Source organism: Miscanthus floridulus, chromosome 5, assembly GCF_019320115.1.
Source record: "Miscanthus floridulus cultivar M001 chromosome 5, ASM1932011v1, whole genome shotgun sequence".
NCBI lineage: Eukaryota > Viridiplantae > Streptophyta > Magnoliopsida > Poales > Poaceae > Miscanthus > Miscanthus floridulus.
In genome coordinates, this window is record NC_089584.1 from 2,314,508 (window position 1) to 2,332,610 (window position 18,103).

General features: G+C 45.0%; 1 pseudogene; it reads right to left on the reverse strand.

The window, feature by feature from the left end:
- Positions 1 to 14,261: 14,261 nt before the first annotated feature.
- LOC136451321 (auxin-responsive protein IAA3-like) lies at positions 14,262 to 17,638 on the reverse strand (annotated as a pseudogene).
- Between the last annotated feature and the right edge of the window lie 465 nt (positions 17,639 to 18,103).

Below are 18,103 nucleotides of genomic sequence, written 5' to 3' on the forward strand. Positions count from 1 at the left end.
CGCCACTGCTAGCATCCATTCCACGCATGGTGTTTCTGTTTCGTGAGGGACCATCTCTGCTCCGAGGAACAGGGGCGGACACAGCGGTGGGGGGGGGGGGGGGGGGGGGCTCAAGCCCCCCTACCCATATCGCAACAGTAGAACCCCTGTGAAGCCCCCATAAATTTTTAGGCAAAGTTCTATAGTGTAGGGGGGCTGAGATTTAAGATCGAACAACAGTGTTGTTCAGCCTGAAATATTTTCTAGGTCCGCCGCTGCTGAGGAACATCATTACTGTTGACTTCCACAGCACAGCAATGCGTTGCCTCAGTACTATCTGTTGGCGTGTGGCGCACGAAGGTGGGATTTAATTACTAGAAGAGTAATTCGATAAGCCTGCACTCGAGCCGGGTTCGAACTCCATTTAGAATTTTGTTTTCGAACAAAATAAAAATAGAGAATTTTTTTAGATTGGAATTCTATATGAAAAATCTTATTTCTATGGACTCCTTTTGAACAAATGATGTGGAATGGCTTGTTCCATAAAATTTTTGGAGGATTTCTAACATAAGGTCCAACTTTAATTGTTTTAGTTCATTTTGTTTTCCCCGTGCTCTATCCAAATGATCACTCGTGGGATTTCTTGTGTTTGCCATTCCATAAGATTTGAGGTGCTAAGGCACTCGCTCCGATTCTACTTTTGTCATATTCCTATGTTTTAGAAATTTTGTGTTACAAAGAAGCCCCCTCAAACTTCGACACCAGCATGCGTATAAACGCTATTTAGATCCCATAGGCTAAACTTGCTAAAAGATGCGGTGACTGGGAGCTCAAGTTTAACGCGAGGTGAGAGCTAAATTTTAGTTACATGGGCTCGTTATTTATTGGAAGTGAGCTAAAAGCACCTAAAAGATACCATGCATGTTACCTTTTTTCTCCTCCACCTACCCCTCTTGAGAGGTAGTAAAAGCAAGGGTAAAACAGATTCCAGCTACTAGCTTTTAGTCCAGTCCGTGGATCCGAAAATAATACAACTGATTTTAGCCAGCAAAATTTAGACTTGATTAAATTTAGTTTTAGCCATCAAACAAGTTCATAGTCTACCGAATTCTATCTAGCCATGGTTTTGTCTGACTTGTTAACTCTTAGTTGAACCCCAAGATACGCATGTGTGTATCTAATAAAGAAAAAAAAAAGTTAGCACACTGTTTTGGTTGGATTTAGAAGTTGTCTTGGCCATGCAACGCAGCTGGGGTAAATCGACCGTGTGGGCCGGGGGACCACGAACGGTTGCGGCCTTTGGGAACATCCTTCTTCCCTTGAGACACGGAGATCGAATCCTCCTCCCACCGTGAGTGTGAGTGTGAGTGCACGTGAGATCAATCCGCACTCGATTATAAGCTTAATTTCTTTTTGCCTGCAATGATTAATCTTAATTTGTTCATGCCGCCGCATCAAGAGAAAACTATACGTTTGCTAAGGGCATGTTTAGATGCGCGCAACAGCCATGCCAAATCTTTTGGTGCTAAAGTTTTGCCATTCTGACTTTAGCCTGAGGTGTTTAGATCCATAGCAAATCTTTAGCACCATATAAATAGAAGACTGATCTGCTCTCGTTTAATAGCCGATTCGCTTCATTAATGTCATGCATGCACAGCCATGCAGGCTGCATGCAAGAGCTACTGCACGCCGGAGCCGGTGAGCTGCTCGCCCTTGATGCCATGCCCGGCATTGTTTACAAACCATAAAAAATTACACTTTATTTCATAAATATTGAATAGTTCAAGTACACAATTCATTTGTCTTCAACCCTCCAAATTAAAAACGCACGTTATATTTGAAGTACACCATTCCAATTGCCATGATCTATTTAACAAACCAAGGGCAATCGAGTCACGGAAAGCATTCATCATTGCAGATTCATCCCTTGTCGGCGTTTGACGAGTACGTGGTTGAGAGGGCGATGCTTCAGGTGGAACATAGTTCTCATCACGGTCACAACGATCAAAGTCCCTATCCACTAATCCACTCGTTCTAATGAAGTTATGGAGTACCATGCATGCAACGATAATTTGGCTTTGCTTATAAGGTGCATAACTTGCATTTGCAACAAAATCCTCTACTTCATCTTCAAAACTCCAAACGACCTCTCGATGACATTTCTAAGAGATGAATGTGCGTAGTTGAAGATCTCTTTTTTACCTTATGGCTCCGGGTTGTCTCGATACTCCGGAAGATGGTACTTGGTTCCCTTGTAGGGCGCAAGATAACCTGGGTGGTTTGGGTAGTCGGAGTCCACCAGGTAAAATTTTCCTACATAATGGAACAGGTCTATAAGTTTCAACTAGTTCAACTAGAAGCTACAAATGCAACAGCAGCAAGGTGTTTACCTATGGGTGGATGTGGAAAGACGTGGCTGTACTTGGTCATTGCATCAGTGAACACTCTCATGTCATGTACAGAACCAGGCCATCCAGCAAGAACAAATGCGAACCTCATGTCAAAGTCACAAACAACCAACACATTTTGTGTTGTCATGCCCTTGCGGCACATATGCTGGACCAGCTTATCAGTTGGCACCACACATGGTATATGAGCGTCATCTATTTCTCAATCTAGGATAAATTGTTCTGAATTCTGGGTCAACTGGCTTAATGATATCTGCAACTAGCTTAACCACACTCTGCTGGGCAATCTGCTGCTTGTTTTCCAAATGTTTCTGGAACATCACAATCCTCTCAGCTTGAATCCTGGCGTTCTCGCTCATGAACTTGTTCATGCTCCTAACTGCTGGGCTCTTGGGCTGCTTGCGCGGACTAGAGCCAGTGGTGCTTGTGATGCTTGCTCTCTTGTGGCTAGTGATACTAACTGGGGTCTGCACATCAGGGTCCTCATGTGGCTCCTCCTCCTCTTCCTCATCCACACTTTCTCCAGCAACAAATGAGGTGGAGCCATCAACAGCTACACCATGGAACATTTAGTCCAATTCATTGATGTAATCTGGCCACCCCACTTGCATTTCTTCCAGTCTGGGTGGCCCTGCAGAACTTATCTTTGTGAGAAAGTGTACAGCTTACTACATGTAAAACAACAAACAAACAATTTGGCAATTTACCTTAGTATTGTCTTTCCACAATTGATCAGTAGCATCAATAGTGCCATCAGATCTACGGCCTATGCCCGTGTCATTGCGCAGTCTTTGTATGAATTGCCAATATCCCTTCAATTGCCTAATCCTATTAGCGATCTGGGTTCTATCATGAACCAAACTGTTTGCAAAATAGTATCTTTCTATGACCTCCCTCATCACTGTTTTGTTCATGACTCCTTTCACGCAGTTACCTTTAGTAATTTGGTCAACCCAAATCTCACACAGTTTTTCGGTATTTGGTTCTGACCAATTTTCCCTGTCGACTCTATCCTAACCCATGCATAACAAGAATATGTACATACATTAAGAAAACGGCAAAAATCAAACACAGAGCATACTTTTCTGGGTTCTGAAACAATACCGGGATTTGAGCATTCGGAAAGATCTATTGGATCTCGTCATCAGCAACTTCATTCTAGTTGTTGGCGTCGAAGTTGTCTTCCGCAACAGCTGCCATCGCGGGTCGTCGACGTGCACCGCGGCTCCTGAATCCAGCAGGCGCGCTGTATGCAGATCTATGCGAGCCGCGCACGCCGGCGGTCACAGGAGGCAAGGGAGGGCCACGGCCACCACCGGAGGATGACGACAAGGCGCGAGCGACCATGGCGCTTCCTCTACCGCCACTGCGAGCCGCGCGTAAGCCGAGGGTACGACTGCCGCTGCGGACGCGAACGGGAGGGGGGCCCATGCTACCGTCGATGCCTCCACCTTGCGGGCCGGAGCGAAGGAGGCCCTCATAGCCCGCCATTCCGAACCACCCTTCGCCATGGGAGTTGAGGTCGAGCGCCGCCATGCCCACCCGGGGAGCATTGACGCTGCTCGAGCCCGGAAAGGGATATGTCGTCGGCGGGGGAAAACGGATCTGGCTATGACAGAAAGTCCCTGGTGCTGTCACCGTTGCCGAAGCCGTCGCCGTTGCCGTAGCCGTCGCTGTTGAAGCCATCCATCTGCGACGCACGGATCTGGATCTTGCGGCTGGGGAAGAGAAGTTGGATCTGGGGGCCGGGGAGGAGGAGCTGGATCTGGTCGACGGCGAAGGCTGAGAGCGAGAGCGGCGGCGGCGGGCGAGAGCAGCGGACGGAGCTAGGGTTGGCGCTGAGGGAGAGAGTTAGAGCGGTGGGGAGTGGGGAATGGATAGGGTACGAGCGTCGGGGTGGGTGCGTGCGGGGGTAGTGGGCATCCGGCTCGGCCCCCACGTGTTTTTGCCCAGTTTTGGACATCTTGGGTCCCAAATGCCAAAAGTTTTACGGCCTAAGTTTTGCTGTTTTTTTTCCTCATGGTGTTTAGATCCATTTTACCCGCCCTACTGCTGCAATCTGAGGATGTTGGTCAACCGACTTATTTCTTTTTTTTTGTGCGTGACATGTGCAATCTGAGGATGTTGCAACAATCTTGCATCAAGGTTGCAATGCATTCACCCTGTTCGCTTGAGCTACTTTTCAGTCATGGAATAGTTTTTTCTCTCACAACATTTTAGCATAAGCATCAGCATAAGTGAACATGGTGTTTGTTCCCTGAATTGTCGCAAGAGTGCGTGTATTAAATTGAGTGGAGAGTTCAGTCGATTTCCTCATGATCACAAAGATATATAAAGAAGACAAATTTGAGGTTGGTCTGCGCTATATATTTCTCTGCTTTTTTGAAAGACCTAATTATCTGTCTTTCGTTGATAAGTAGAATAGAAGCAATATATATCACGGAAGCTATCATTCTTTTACGCTGAACCATTTGGACAGCGAGGAATGAACTCATTTTTAAAGGAAATAGTTTCAATCTGTCAGACTGCCGGAAAACACTGCGCACAGGTTCAAGCCAAATTTGCAAGATTGATTCAAAATCTAGGATAAGCAGCTGGCTGACCCTGATCTTTTTTATCTTTCTTTGTCTCTAAAGCTCCTCTCCCTTAGCCTTGCCTTGCTTACCTCAGCTTAGATTGGTTTAGCTTTTCTTCTCTTTCTTCTGATTTTCTGCTTTCTTGTATTGAACCTTTGCCTTTCTTTTTAATAAATCGGCCCCTCCATATTCGTAAAAAAAAAAGTAATATATAGACAAATTCACACACATGCAGAGCACTTAGCTGGAGGCCTAACTAATGCTACAACCTTCTTCTTCTTCTTCTTCTTCTTCTTCTTCTTCTTCTTCTTCTTCTTCTTCTTTTGCAACGATCCAATCTCTGCTTAATTATGATCGATGCTGTGCTATTTCAAATATGATGACTAACCCAGAATCATATCCGTCAGATGCCTTCACATTAAGAAGATTGCACTTCTTGCTCCCAAGCTGCAGTAGTACGTAGTAGCCCAGCCTTAAGTTTTAGCTAATAAAAGCTTGTAATGAAAATAGTATTGCCCTCCTTGATAAGAATAGTGCAATATAAGGACAGCAGCAGCAGAAAGTTGAAGGTTAACAAGGCTTACTCTCATACTTGTTGCAGTAGTCTATATCTAGTTATCATAAACTTATTAATTATTAATTTTTCAAGGAACTAATTTATATTTTTTTATCCATATTCATATTTTTCCTTTGTATGGAACCTCTACATATTTTAAATATGCAATGACTTTGAAACCTTACCATTAATCATGGTGGCCCTTGTTGCATCATGTATCTTATTATGAAGTCATGAATCTAAATTTTGTTTTTTCAAATTTTGTTCTTATTATCGACTGCTATGAATTTTTCTCTCTCCTCAAGTTAAAAGTTGGAACTCTCGTGTTTATTGTATCTTTTATTAACTCTCCTTTTTGCACTGTTTTAAAATGAGAATTTTAAGTCATAGAGTATGTTCTTAAGTACTACAATAACATAAGTCATTATTTGAAACATGCACCATATCGGGTAAGATAAGTCATAAAGGTTGAAGTGAGATCTCAGACACGGGTAGTTGTGCTAGCCTCAAGTGAATTTTAATACTTAAGCCTTATAATAAGCGATCTTTTACTTTAAAGTATTCTTAAGTGGCCACAAAAATATAGCCACCAGTGGTCTCCCACACTTCTCAAGATGGTTGAATTTTCCTATCAAGAAATAATATTTGTAGTTATGGTTATACTATCAATATTGATAGACATGTCAAACATTTTAGTTAAAATACATAAATATATCTAAAGTAGCAATCTATATAGTTTATCTTTTAACTTTTAATCAAGTTGTTGCAATTTTTCACATGATAATTAGAAATTCTAGTATTCTTTATCTTTTATTCGAAAATTGTTTTTTATTAAAAAGAGTCGGTCCTAGTAGTATTGTTTTCCACATAAGTCAAAACTCGGCTTGCATCCCGACACTAAACATGTTGAATTTGTTATATCACAGGATTATATGTGTAGTATTATTTATATATCATAGAGTGCATAAAATTAAATTAATAATATTGATATGACATAATGTTATAGTAGATATTTATAAACTTATTTATTCATATAAAGTGTTATTGCTACTGGTTTGCTAAGTGAACATCTTCCAATGTTTCATAAGTTGTTAAAATAAATACTTATCCTAATGTATACATGTGGTACGATGGAACATAGCAAGGTGGATAATTTATAAAAGCATTAGGAGGTAATTTGAATTATCTTTCATAATGGTAGATGTGGGTAATCTAGATACAAAGTTAGAGGATTATTTTAAATTATCTTTCATAATGACAAAGCTGGGTAATTTAGGCACAATGTTAGGGGGTTATTTTAAATTATGTTTCATTAATGGCAAAGGTGGGTAATTTTTAGATGCAAATTTAGTGGCTATTTTGAACTATCTTTTGTAACGGCAGAGGTGGATAATTTACATGTGAACTTAGGGGGTTAATTTATGGAATTTTCATAATGGCACGATGGGTAGCTTTTTATAAAACTACGATAGATCAAACAGATCAAATGGCTATTATCCATGATGATGATTATAGTCTACCAAAATCAAAGGCCAAATGCTTATTATTATTGTAAGAATTTATAGTATTTATCTTATTTTTCCTAACGCATTTGGTGAGAATTGACCTCTAATTAGTAATAGTAAGATTTGTATATATTGTGCATGCACATAGAAATGAGATATATACTAGCTATTGTTTCGGCTTCTGGAAATAGGTATGTGTACAGGTATCTTTCTTCTTGTGGAAAGACCACACATGACTTTCTGGTTGGCTGTTAAATCACAGACCGTTCTATTTGCAGTTTTACCACCCATGCTCATCATATCCCGATTAATGCTTTTCTTAATTCATTTTCCACGCAAGTAGGAGCGCCAAACTCCCGTGTTATGGACACAAATATATAGTGGAATAGGAATCTGGGGAAGAGGTAGAACGGAGCCACCGAGAATCCGAGGTACGGTTACAACAGTATATTTTGTTCTCGCGTAACTCCTCCCTCAGCCTCTGACGTTGTTTATTTTTTTTAGGAGACTGACGTTGTTTATAACTGCGCAACGACATTACATACATGGGCTCCCACTCGCCAGGCCACAGCCCACTATCTCCCTACTAGCCCTTGGGCCATAACATCCCGATCCATTGAGGACAGGTCAGGTCGGCGCCATTGAGATCGCTCCTGCTCATGTCTGCAAATTCAGGCCCGGCCCGAGGTGCATCTCCACGTGCTCGTGAGGAGGGAGGTCAGCTAATGCTTCTTATCAGACGTCACCTCCTCTCATCCACCCTTTATTAAAAAATAAACCGTACTCATCCTCGCTTCCCTCCTCCACGCAATCATCCATTGGCTCGCTTCCTCCACCAGAGACAAGGACTACAATAGCGGCTCCGGTGAGATAGGTCGGTCCTTCTCTGAATCTAAGCCCTCCTCCTCCTCCTTCTCTAGATCTAAAGGACGCGGCGGTAGATAGGATTCCAACGAGCTCTTGTTCCTATTTCCTCCTCCCTCCGACGAGCTCAAAGGTGATGGGCCAGAGGCTGGAGCAGCCTGCACCTCGAACCCATCCCCTTGCTGTTTGTACATTCTTACTATTTCTCCATGTTGCAAGGGGATTTTTAAAATGTTGCAACAGATGATTTTCGAATGTTGCAATAGGTGATTCATATGTTGCAGAAAGGGAGTTTTAATGTTGAGATTGTATTTTTTTCCTCTAATGTTGCAACTTGTGAGTTTTAACTTTTTCTACGTGTTGTGGGCTCGTGGCCAGCGATTTTAATGGTTGAAATTACCTTTTTCAAATGTTGTAGCACTGAAAGGTGATTTGAGAAGTTTTCATTTCCATGTTTCATGGTTGATTTTGCGATGTTGCAGTACTACTGTTTGAGATTTGCAGTACATATTTTTCGATGTTGCAGTATATAATTGTCGATGTTGCACTACATAGTTTTGCGATGTTGCGCTATTTATTTTTCAATGTTACACTACATATTTTACATAATTTGCGATGTTGCACTTGAAAAGGTTTTGTGCTCTTGGGACAGGGGCACGGTGGGCGAACGAGGCGCGGTGGGGAACGGGGACAGGGGTGCGGTGAGGGACAGGGGACGCGACGCAGATGGCGGCGCATCGGGGGGACGGGCCGCGCGCGAGTGGCGTGGGACAGGCCACCGCGATTGGCGTGGGTGGACGCCGCTCCTATCCGGATTTGGTTCGCTCGTATTGTTATTGGTCGGGATCGGATGGTTCTTGTTATGACAATCGAACAGCCCCGAGGTGCGTCCGCACGCGCACTCGCGCTTGACGTCCGGGCGCCAGGATAACCGTTTCAATTGAGATAACAATATTATTTAATGGTTATAATTAACTTAAGCCACATTTTTCAGGGAACTAATTTACATTGATCTACCATCTGTATTTAGAAAATTTTGAAATAATTGCACGGAAAGGTAATTAAATTGCTGGTTGGTTTCTAGATGTATTGTTAGATGGTATTTTTCATAAATATAGTACCATATATGCTGGATCAGAAGTCCGAATTTGTCAGTATTTGTCAATGAGTGAAAGTAACTTCTTGTTTTTGGCTCTATGTTTTGTTTAAGTATGGTCCTGGATGTTTCGGTTGCAACCCTCTATATCTTACCATGCTATAATACTGCTGAATTTTATGTTGCACTGTGTTGACAAGGCCAAACGGGTGTAGCATTGTGTTTTTGGCAACGACAACACTGCTATGTTGGTGTTTTGGCATTAGTGTAGAGGGATGTCTTGCCTTTTGTAGCCACTCGAATCTGATGTAAACAGGCCAGCTATCTTAACCTTCATAGTCACTAGAATCTGATGTGAATAGACTGTGTGACATGTAAACACTTTTTTTTATCCCATGGTGTCTTTCTGGCTGTGACATGTTTAGAGCATCTCCAACTGTTTTTTTAAAATCACTTGGTAAATCATTGAGTTTTTGAAGTAGCGAAGAAGTTGAAAGCATATGTATTGGCTTACTCTAACCGCTTAAAGGATAAAATACAATTTTGTATTAGGAATCCTGGACTTTTCCTGAATCAACCCAACCACTTCATTCATTCTTTCTCACTTATACATTTATGCATTAATATTGAGAATATTGTCTTACTCTTATTCCCTTCCCATGCGTGTATATTTCCGTGTGAATGGATCAATTTTTGCAGAGAGATTAGGAGTTGAGATAGAAAGTTGTTGCCACTTAAAAAACGAGACCAGGTTTCGTCCACGGAGGAACATCGTGTACGCGCCCGCCTAGTCTGGTACGTGAACGTCACTCAATCGGATTTAGTTGACTATACGGCCTGGTTTCGTCCACCTTCCTTTGGTGCGCGCGTGACGCGCGCTCTCGATTCCCCCCCTTGCGTGACGCGTCTAAACCCTGGGAGAAAAAAATAATCTTGATGAAAGGGAGAAAAAACGGGGTGAAAAAACGGAAAAAAAATCGGACCCCGCTTTCCAAGCAATCCCACACGCGGCTTCGGCGCTTAATCATCGATAATGATATATGTCGGGCGTCCGACCCGCGACTTCACCTCCGGACGTGGCCCGCGCTCCTTCACTCGCTCGCGTGATTCCCCGTCCAAATTCCAGACCTCGACTTATCCTCATCCACTACGTCGCTCAGCCCCGCTCCATGCTTTGCGCCCCCACTCGGGTAGCAATGAGCTGCTTGACGCCGCTCCCTCCCGAGCCACTCGGTGGCGCCGCCTGAGTCGTGCACCTCCCGCCTGAGCCGTGCGCCCCCGCTCGCGGTAGCAACGAGCCGCTCGCCGACGCCGCCACCGCCTGGGCCACTCGTCGGCGCACCCCTCCCTAGCTGCTCGCTGGCGCCGCCCCCGCCCGAGCCGCTCCTTCCCTGACCCTGGCGTCCTCCTCCGCGGCGGCTCTTTCCCGCACCCCGGCGTCCTCCTCCCCTACCCCGGCGGCGCCCCTTCCCCCTACACCGACGTCCTCCCCGACAAGGAGCTCCCGACGCCTGTAGATCCGGCGACCATGGCGCTCCCTGCGCCAGGCTCCCTTCTCTCCCCCCATGTTGCAACTGTATCTTTCAATTGTTTCAGAGGCTACAGAGGTATGTTGCAGTTGAATAATATGGTTGTTGCAAAAGTAGATCGGGGATTTTGCATCTTGTTGATATGTTGCAAGTGATTGTTGCAAGCACTTTGTTCAAAATGTTTCAGTTGTTTCTAGACGATGTTGCAATCGTTATGATCTGGATGCTTCATATGCTTTACACAAATGTTGCAATAATACTTTTGAAATGTTTCAGTTGCTTCAGTCTCATGTTGCAGCAGTTGTTCCATGTTGTTGCAAGTGTTTTTATTCGAGCGTTGTTTCATATGCTTCTCACCAATGTTGCAATAATATGTTCCAAATATTTCAACTTTTTCAAGCTAATGTTTCTGCGGTTGTTCCTTGTTGTTGCAAGCGTTCTATTTGAGATGTTTATGTTGTTCGGTCTGGGAGGGACGAGCCGGGCGGACGGGGGCGCGTGGCTCGCCGGGGGCCTAGCGGACAGAGGTGCTGGGGCCGGCGGACGCGGGTGCTACGGCCATGGGCGCTGGGACGCGCTCGTCACGCGGGTGCTGCGGCCAGGGGGCGCTGGGGCACGCTCGTTGCGCGTGGGGCGGACGCGGCTGGCTGTGGGGCGCGCTGGGTCGTGCGCGCGGGTCAGGGTCGGGAAGCGGACGCGGGTTGAGCGGTTTGAGGGGCGTCCGGACGCCCGTGGTGCGCCGGACGTCCGGGCGCTAGATTCGTCGCTTAATCGTCCCAGCCACAACGCTAATCAGTAATCACGGAAACATCATCCGATCCGACCCTCAAGCGCGAGACTCCATGATTCAAACCGCGCCGTCATCGCCTCACGGGAAGCTTCGCTCCGCACATTGGCTCCGGCGCCGTGGCGGCGGACAGCCTCAGTGCCGTACCACCAAACGATCCAGGCTGTATCGTGGGAGACCATGTTGTGCGTGAGCGGCGCCAGCCACGCGAGGATCCTCCGACCACTCAGCGGCGAGGACGGGGCGTCGCAGGGCGTGGCGACCCTAGCGAACGCCGGCCTGAGGCGCGCCCTGAGGAACGCCCAGACCCTGTCGGTGAGCATATGCCGTGCAGGCGTCCCTCTCGTCGGGGCAGATGTGGAGCGGCCGGCGGCGACACGGCAAGCTTCTCAATGAACATGATGAGGTTCGCGTAGTGCAGCGCTAGGGCGGCGCCGCACAGAGACGCCTCGGGCGGGTTGGTCAGCACGTCGTGCGAGGAGTCGAACACGGACGTTGATGGCCTTGCGTCGTCTATGCGGCGATCCGCTTGGGAGTGCAAGCTGATGATGCCGCTGCTAAAGTGCTAAGTCATCGGCGTTGCTGGCTGATACGTAGCTGAAGCTCAGCGGGAGATGAGTCGCGTCGGCGTGGAACCACCCGTCCGGCCGTCCCTGGGCGAAGACTTGATGCTAGCCTGCTACCCATGACGACGACGCAGCCAATGAGGTGCCTGCCGGCCACCGGCCACCGGCCACCTGAATTGCTGCCTGAGGTGTTAGGGATGACCAACAATAGCTCATCGGTGGCGAGCTCTAATAGGCTCACTCAAGAACAGACGTGCAACAACATGAACGAATCAGGCTAACAACTCTGAATGGAAACGCTAGACTGACGAAACTGAAGAAAACCAAAACACGGGCTACTGTACAATGTCTGAAAACTAGGGACTCTGAAGAACAAGAGCTACGCGACGCTCATCTGCAGCTTCCTGCATGCAAGCAAAGCACCGCCCTGTCGATGCCGACGACCTTAGTGTTGTCCCTGACCACGAAGCCCTTGGTGACGGCGAGCAACAAAAACATGGCCACAGCCTTGGTACCACTTAGCACGCCGCCGTGATCACCAACCGTGGTGACCCAACCGTTGGCAATAGACACGGCGAAGACGCCGTCGCCGTAGGCGTAGGCAAACATTTGTGACCCGTGCAACAACGCACGGGCATATATCTAGTCTTGCTAAAAAATTAAGCGTGTGTTTGGTTGATGGTTGAAGCGGGTTGGGTACTTGGGTTCAGCCAACTTTTGGAAGCCTTTGGTTTTTGGACTAGATGTTTTGGTTCGTCCCGCGAGGGAAATATTCCCCTAATGCAGGTTGGTTCTATTCCTCCAAATCTAGCGGACAGAATGAACCCACCTTTTTTTTTTTTGCGAATTAGAATGAACCCACTTTGTGACGGGCAAGCAGGGCGATGCGCTGGCAAACTGCAGCAGCATCTGCGACGGTGGCGCGAGCAAGCAAGGAGATGGCGGAGATGGCCGAGCAGGGGGCTGCGGCGGCGATCGCACCGGCGCGGGCGAGCATAAGGCCGAGCTGGGAGCCACGACGGCCGCGGGGGCGGCGGTGAGCAGGATCCGCGGCGGCGAGGCGAGCAGGGGAGGAAGAAAGCACGTGACAAGCGAAAGAGAGGCTGGCGTGTGGGCTCCGCGTGCTATGAACTGAGCTAAGCTACATAATACATATGCTTTCAGGACTGAGGTCTAAGTGAAGTGCCAGCGCTGACTGCTAGCTACGATGGTTTTTAGAAATCTGAACCAGTTATTCAGATATACTAGTTGGCACAACCCTAGTTGCCTCCGCATTCAACGAACAAATTCGGCACTAGAAAACGCAACAGACTGTGCAAGCTGCACGTAATGGGGGATACAAAAGAGCACAAGACCAACTGATCAAGTGATGGTTGGTGCCGTGAAAGCAAGACACAAGACACCTTTACCCTTGACTCCTTGAGATAATTTAAACTAAGGTACTCCATTCCAATTATAGTTATAAGAACTACCCTGCAGCTACCTACAAAATAACTTATTCTGTAGCCACTTTGAATTACGATAATTACTATGTTAATTTACGAGATTGTAGTAACTCCTTACTAAATGGTTTACTATAACGTTATGGTAAATATTCCCATGTGTTATAGTAACCCAACTATCGTAAATATGTATTGACATTATCGTAAATTAGTATATAAAATTATCGTAAATGGAGATGGCTACAGAATAACTATTTTATAGTAGCTACTAAATATACTCTCCCTATATATATATATATATATATATATATATATATATATATATATATATATATATATATATATATATATATATATATATATATATATATATATACACACACACACACACACACAGAGAGAGAGAGAGAGAGAGAGAGAGTAACGTATCTATAAAAGCCAAAACTTCTTATAATTTGAAATGGAGGGAGTGTCATTTTATTATTCCCAGAAATTGTGTTCATGAATACATTCTTCCGAGATTCACGAGCACACCAAGTATAGCACAAAGGAAGCTAAAACCAAAGTGGACAACCATTTCGTTCTAGGAAGGAAGCAGGTTCTAAGGGATCACAGGCCATCATTAACCACCTAGCTATTGTATTCCACACTTCCTGAATGATGCTTCAGGAACCCTTTTAAACCACACTACTCTCAATAATAATGATAATTGGTTGAGACATGCATCATGCATCCCTCCACTCAGTAACCACCGCTAGCCCACAACTAGCAAAAGGAATAATAATAATTTCAACATGGAACGGCTAGATTTGAGATCAGAAGTCCACAAGCGTGCTAGAGTTATTCCAGTTGAGTAGGCTTTTATAGCAGCATTATAAAAGCAACAGTTGATTAGTAAGTCAAGTGTCAGAAACTCAGGAGCAATTTGCTCCCCATCAAAATAAGATAAACGGTAGATTTGTGACCTCCATTGACATTTTCACGACAGAATCAACCGTTCTGTTCTGGACAACACTAGCAAAATAGGTAGGCATGCTCAATCATCACAGAAGTGCACTGTGAACCAACCCATTTACAAGGACAGAAAACAGATACCACATACATAGGCATCGCAGCATATATGTCTCTAGGATAGCAGATATCGCAGGCCTAACATACAAGAGTGCCACGAGGTTTTACTGGCGGAACAGGAAAGTATGTAGTAGTGATGATAATGATATAGGCCTTCGATCTCCTCTTTAAAATGTTAGATTTTTTGGTTCCAGGACCTGCCCTACAGTCAGATCATCTTTCACATGCCTGACTGTAGGCACAAACCACTTTAATTCTTGTTCTTGGACTTCCCCCCTGCCCTTGGAGCTGCAAAAAGAGAACATATCCAATCAATTCTCACATGTGAAGGTGGGAATACCTAGATCGATTTTCAAACTAAAACAAGGTAAACATTTGAGCTGTAAAAATTCAGCACCAAGGGGAGAGCAGCAAGTCAGGTTATGGGAAAAAAAAGTACATAACATAGTGGGTGTCAGGTTATGAAAAAAAAAAACGTTTCAAAAGATTAACATGTGATACCATGCTTTTACACCACTAGGTAATGTGCAGTATAAAACTATAAACAACATACCAAGTCCAATTGCATCTGAACCTTTCATGATCCTCAGTCTCCGGCAAGAATCAGTGAACATCCTGTGATAACAATTATAATGGCTGCATGAAGATTCTTTTGCTTGTTCAGATAATTTTAGGCAGTATCGAAACACAAGGCCTACTACCATGCTGTACCACATGAAAGTGAGTACACTTTTTAACACAGTTATAACTGGATTAAAATAATCACCAAGTAAAATCGTAAGGTATCATCTTATCACATCTTCTTTAGGATAGCGTCTCATTTTATCTAGAAAGAAGTATATAAGTGGATCCTGTAAAATGTTCAAAAGTTTGCATCAGAGTTATTCTAGTGAGATCAGATCACTGTACTTACTTCCATGGAACATCACCAACCAACATCCAGTCTCCATCCTTATCTTCATAAGTCAGCACAAATTCTCCATCGTTTCTGCTCTCAGATGCACCATCCTTGCCTTTTAAGCCATTAGACCCACTCCTACCTGCATAAAGAAAAGAGGAAGTTCTTCTCATACTAAAACTTGCAGCAAAAATACCTAACATGAATCAATAGATCTTATACAACATGTTATTTATTTTTTGTTAACATATCCCTAACATGAATGAATAGTTATATAGTAGGAGATATAAAAAACAGGAAAGTTCCCCATTTTAAATCCGTCTACCTTTTGTGCCTGTGAGAGGCTTAGATCCTTAAAAAGCTTGGCACATACTGAAATCTAACATCAGTTAGGTATTCCCTTTCAACATCTTACAAAATCTGTTGCTAATCAAAGGGAAGTATAGAAAAGTTCTCTCTGCAAGATCTGTTGCTAATCAACTAGTGGTGGTATCGCTATTGCCAATCAAACGTTGATGCACAATAGAAGTAAAATTTGCACATGTCAAAGGAACACCCGTTCAAAAACCGGGACACCAGGTACTATGGTAATCTCCCTCTCTCCCTCCCTCCTTCCCTCCCTCCCCACTTATCAGCATTAAGCACTGGAAGAGATGCTTCAACATAGAAGAGGTCTTTTTTGTTCAACATAAATACTACAAGCTCAAAATAGGCATTTTGTCTGATGCTTGAGACGGCCAAATTTTCGAATGAACAATCCCAAAATGAGACTGTATCTGTAATACACAGACTTACAGGCCTCAAAAGCATCCTCCATGTTGCCTTTATGAACCTGGAATTTGATGGAGGATTTCCAAACAAGTAATTATAGTGGGAAAATTATTTGGAAGTGTAAATACATATTTCTTCTACTCCACGTGAAATTTGGTTGCAGCTTAAAATAGTTAGTTTGTATTGCACCCAATCAATCTTACCAGTGCTGAAGCCAACAAACATTTTCTCGAGCCCCAAAGACAGTTCCTTGTAGTTCTTGTAAGTCTTGAGGTCGACTTTCCTCAGATATGGCACGCCATCCATGCTGACCTTGACATACAGAAATCCCTGCCCCTGCTTGGCATCAGATTCTTCCTTGCTGCTGTTTAGCTGGCTGGTCGCCATTGTGTTCTTGCGGTAGCTGCGAACTGGTGGCCATCCCACCACCTGGGCCCTGAAGAAACACATAAACCGTACATGAGTGATTCGGCATGTAATCAGAACTGGTCTGGGAGTGAATGCAGTAAGAATTTAATTTTAAACTCCATGTTCAGACCAAAATGAACCAAGGAAGATCAAGCAAATCACAAAGTTTGCAGAATGAAATTGAATTGGTGAGGAAGGCTGATTTCTGAGGATTTCAACTCAAACTTGTAAGATACCACGAAAAAGGCACAGGTAATTAATCTTAGACAAAAGGAAGTACTCAGAGAAATTAAGTAAAAGTCCGAGATGGTAGAAAAACTCCAGTTGCAGGTTCCCAATTTACGAACCCAAGAGATCAAGTTAAATCCGGAACTCGGGGCTCTAAAACCAAAGCTATAGGCTAAAAATGTGCCTTTGAGCACCAGATTCTAACCCAACAAAGATTAAAAAGAAGTTCTTTTACAAACTAACTGCAAGAACTGAAACAGCATGCGACAACTTCTTTTACAAACTAACTGCAAGAATTGAAACAGCATGTGGCAACTTACACAAAAAATTGGCCCTTTCTGAAGCTAAACTAAACTAAACCCATCCTATCGCGGCAACTGGCCAAATTTGTGTGCTAAAGCAGAAAATAATAGCTCCCACCACCCCCCAAAATCCAAATGCGCTGCGCCCGTCCACGCATCCGGCATCCCACATCCCCCGAGACATCCACAACCAGAGAGAATCAGCAGGAGGCACCCTACTTGGCAGCCGGCTGCGGTGGCGCGGCGACCTTCTTGTCCCCCTCCCCGCGGACCTCCGACTCCGCCTGATTGCCGTCCCCGGAGGCTGCGGCTGGCGGCACCTGGGCCTCGTGGGCGAAGACGCGCTTGGCGCCCTTGGGCGGCAGCAGGTCGAGCGTGGGCGTGGCTGCGGTGGGGCGGCGGTCCGGCGACTCGGAGCCCGGGAGGCCGAGGCGGAGCTCCGTGCCCCTGAGGTCGTCGTGGGCCATGGTGCCTGTAGGCGCGAGGGCCTATGTAGCCGACATGGTCGTGAGGCGGCGACATGGGCAGGACATGAACCGGGGGAGGAGGATGAGGTGGTGGAGGCGGAGGCGGAGACGGTGGTGGTGGTGGTTTGATTCGAGCAGGAGGGAGATGAGGTGAGCTGTTGTGAGGAGAGTGGAGCGAGTAGAGGCTATAGACTGACACAAACAGTAGCTCGCCCCACCACAGTCTACAGTAGCTGATGCTGTTGCAATCTGCCATTTGTTTGTTCATTTCCCTCCAATATTTTTTTTTGGCTAGCGTGTGCTGTGGCAGTTTTAGGCCTTCTTTGGAATGGAGCATTAGAAAAAGATTTTTAAAGGATTCAACTTCCTTCGAAATTTTCCTTATACACCCCGAAACATTTTGTGGGAATTGGGATTGCATTCCTATGGATTGATTTCAAATTCAAAAGAAAATAAGCAAGAGGCCAGACCTCTTGGAAAATTTTCTAGCGTGAAAACAAACGTTTCACATATGTCGCTCGCTCTCATTCGAGATGCACTTCATGCATTTGGCGGTAAATTCAAAACCGGGAATGTCATAAACCTTTGTTTTTCCTGTGATGCTACCAACGGCTCCCTCATCTCTTTTTAGTGTTTTTTAGTTCCTATAG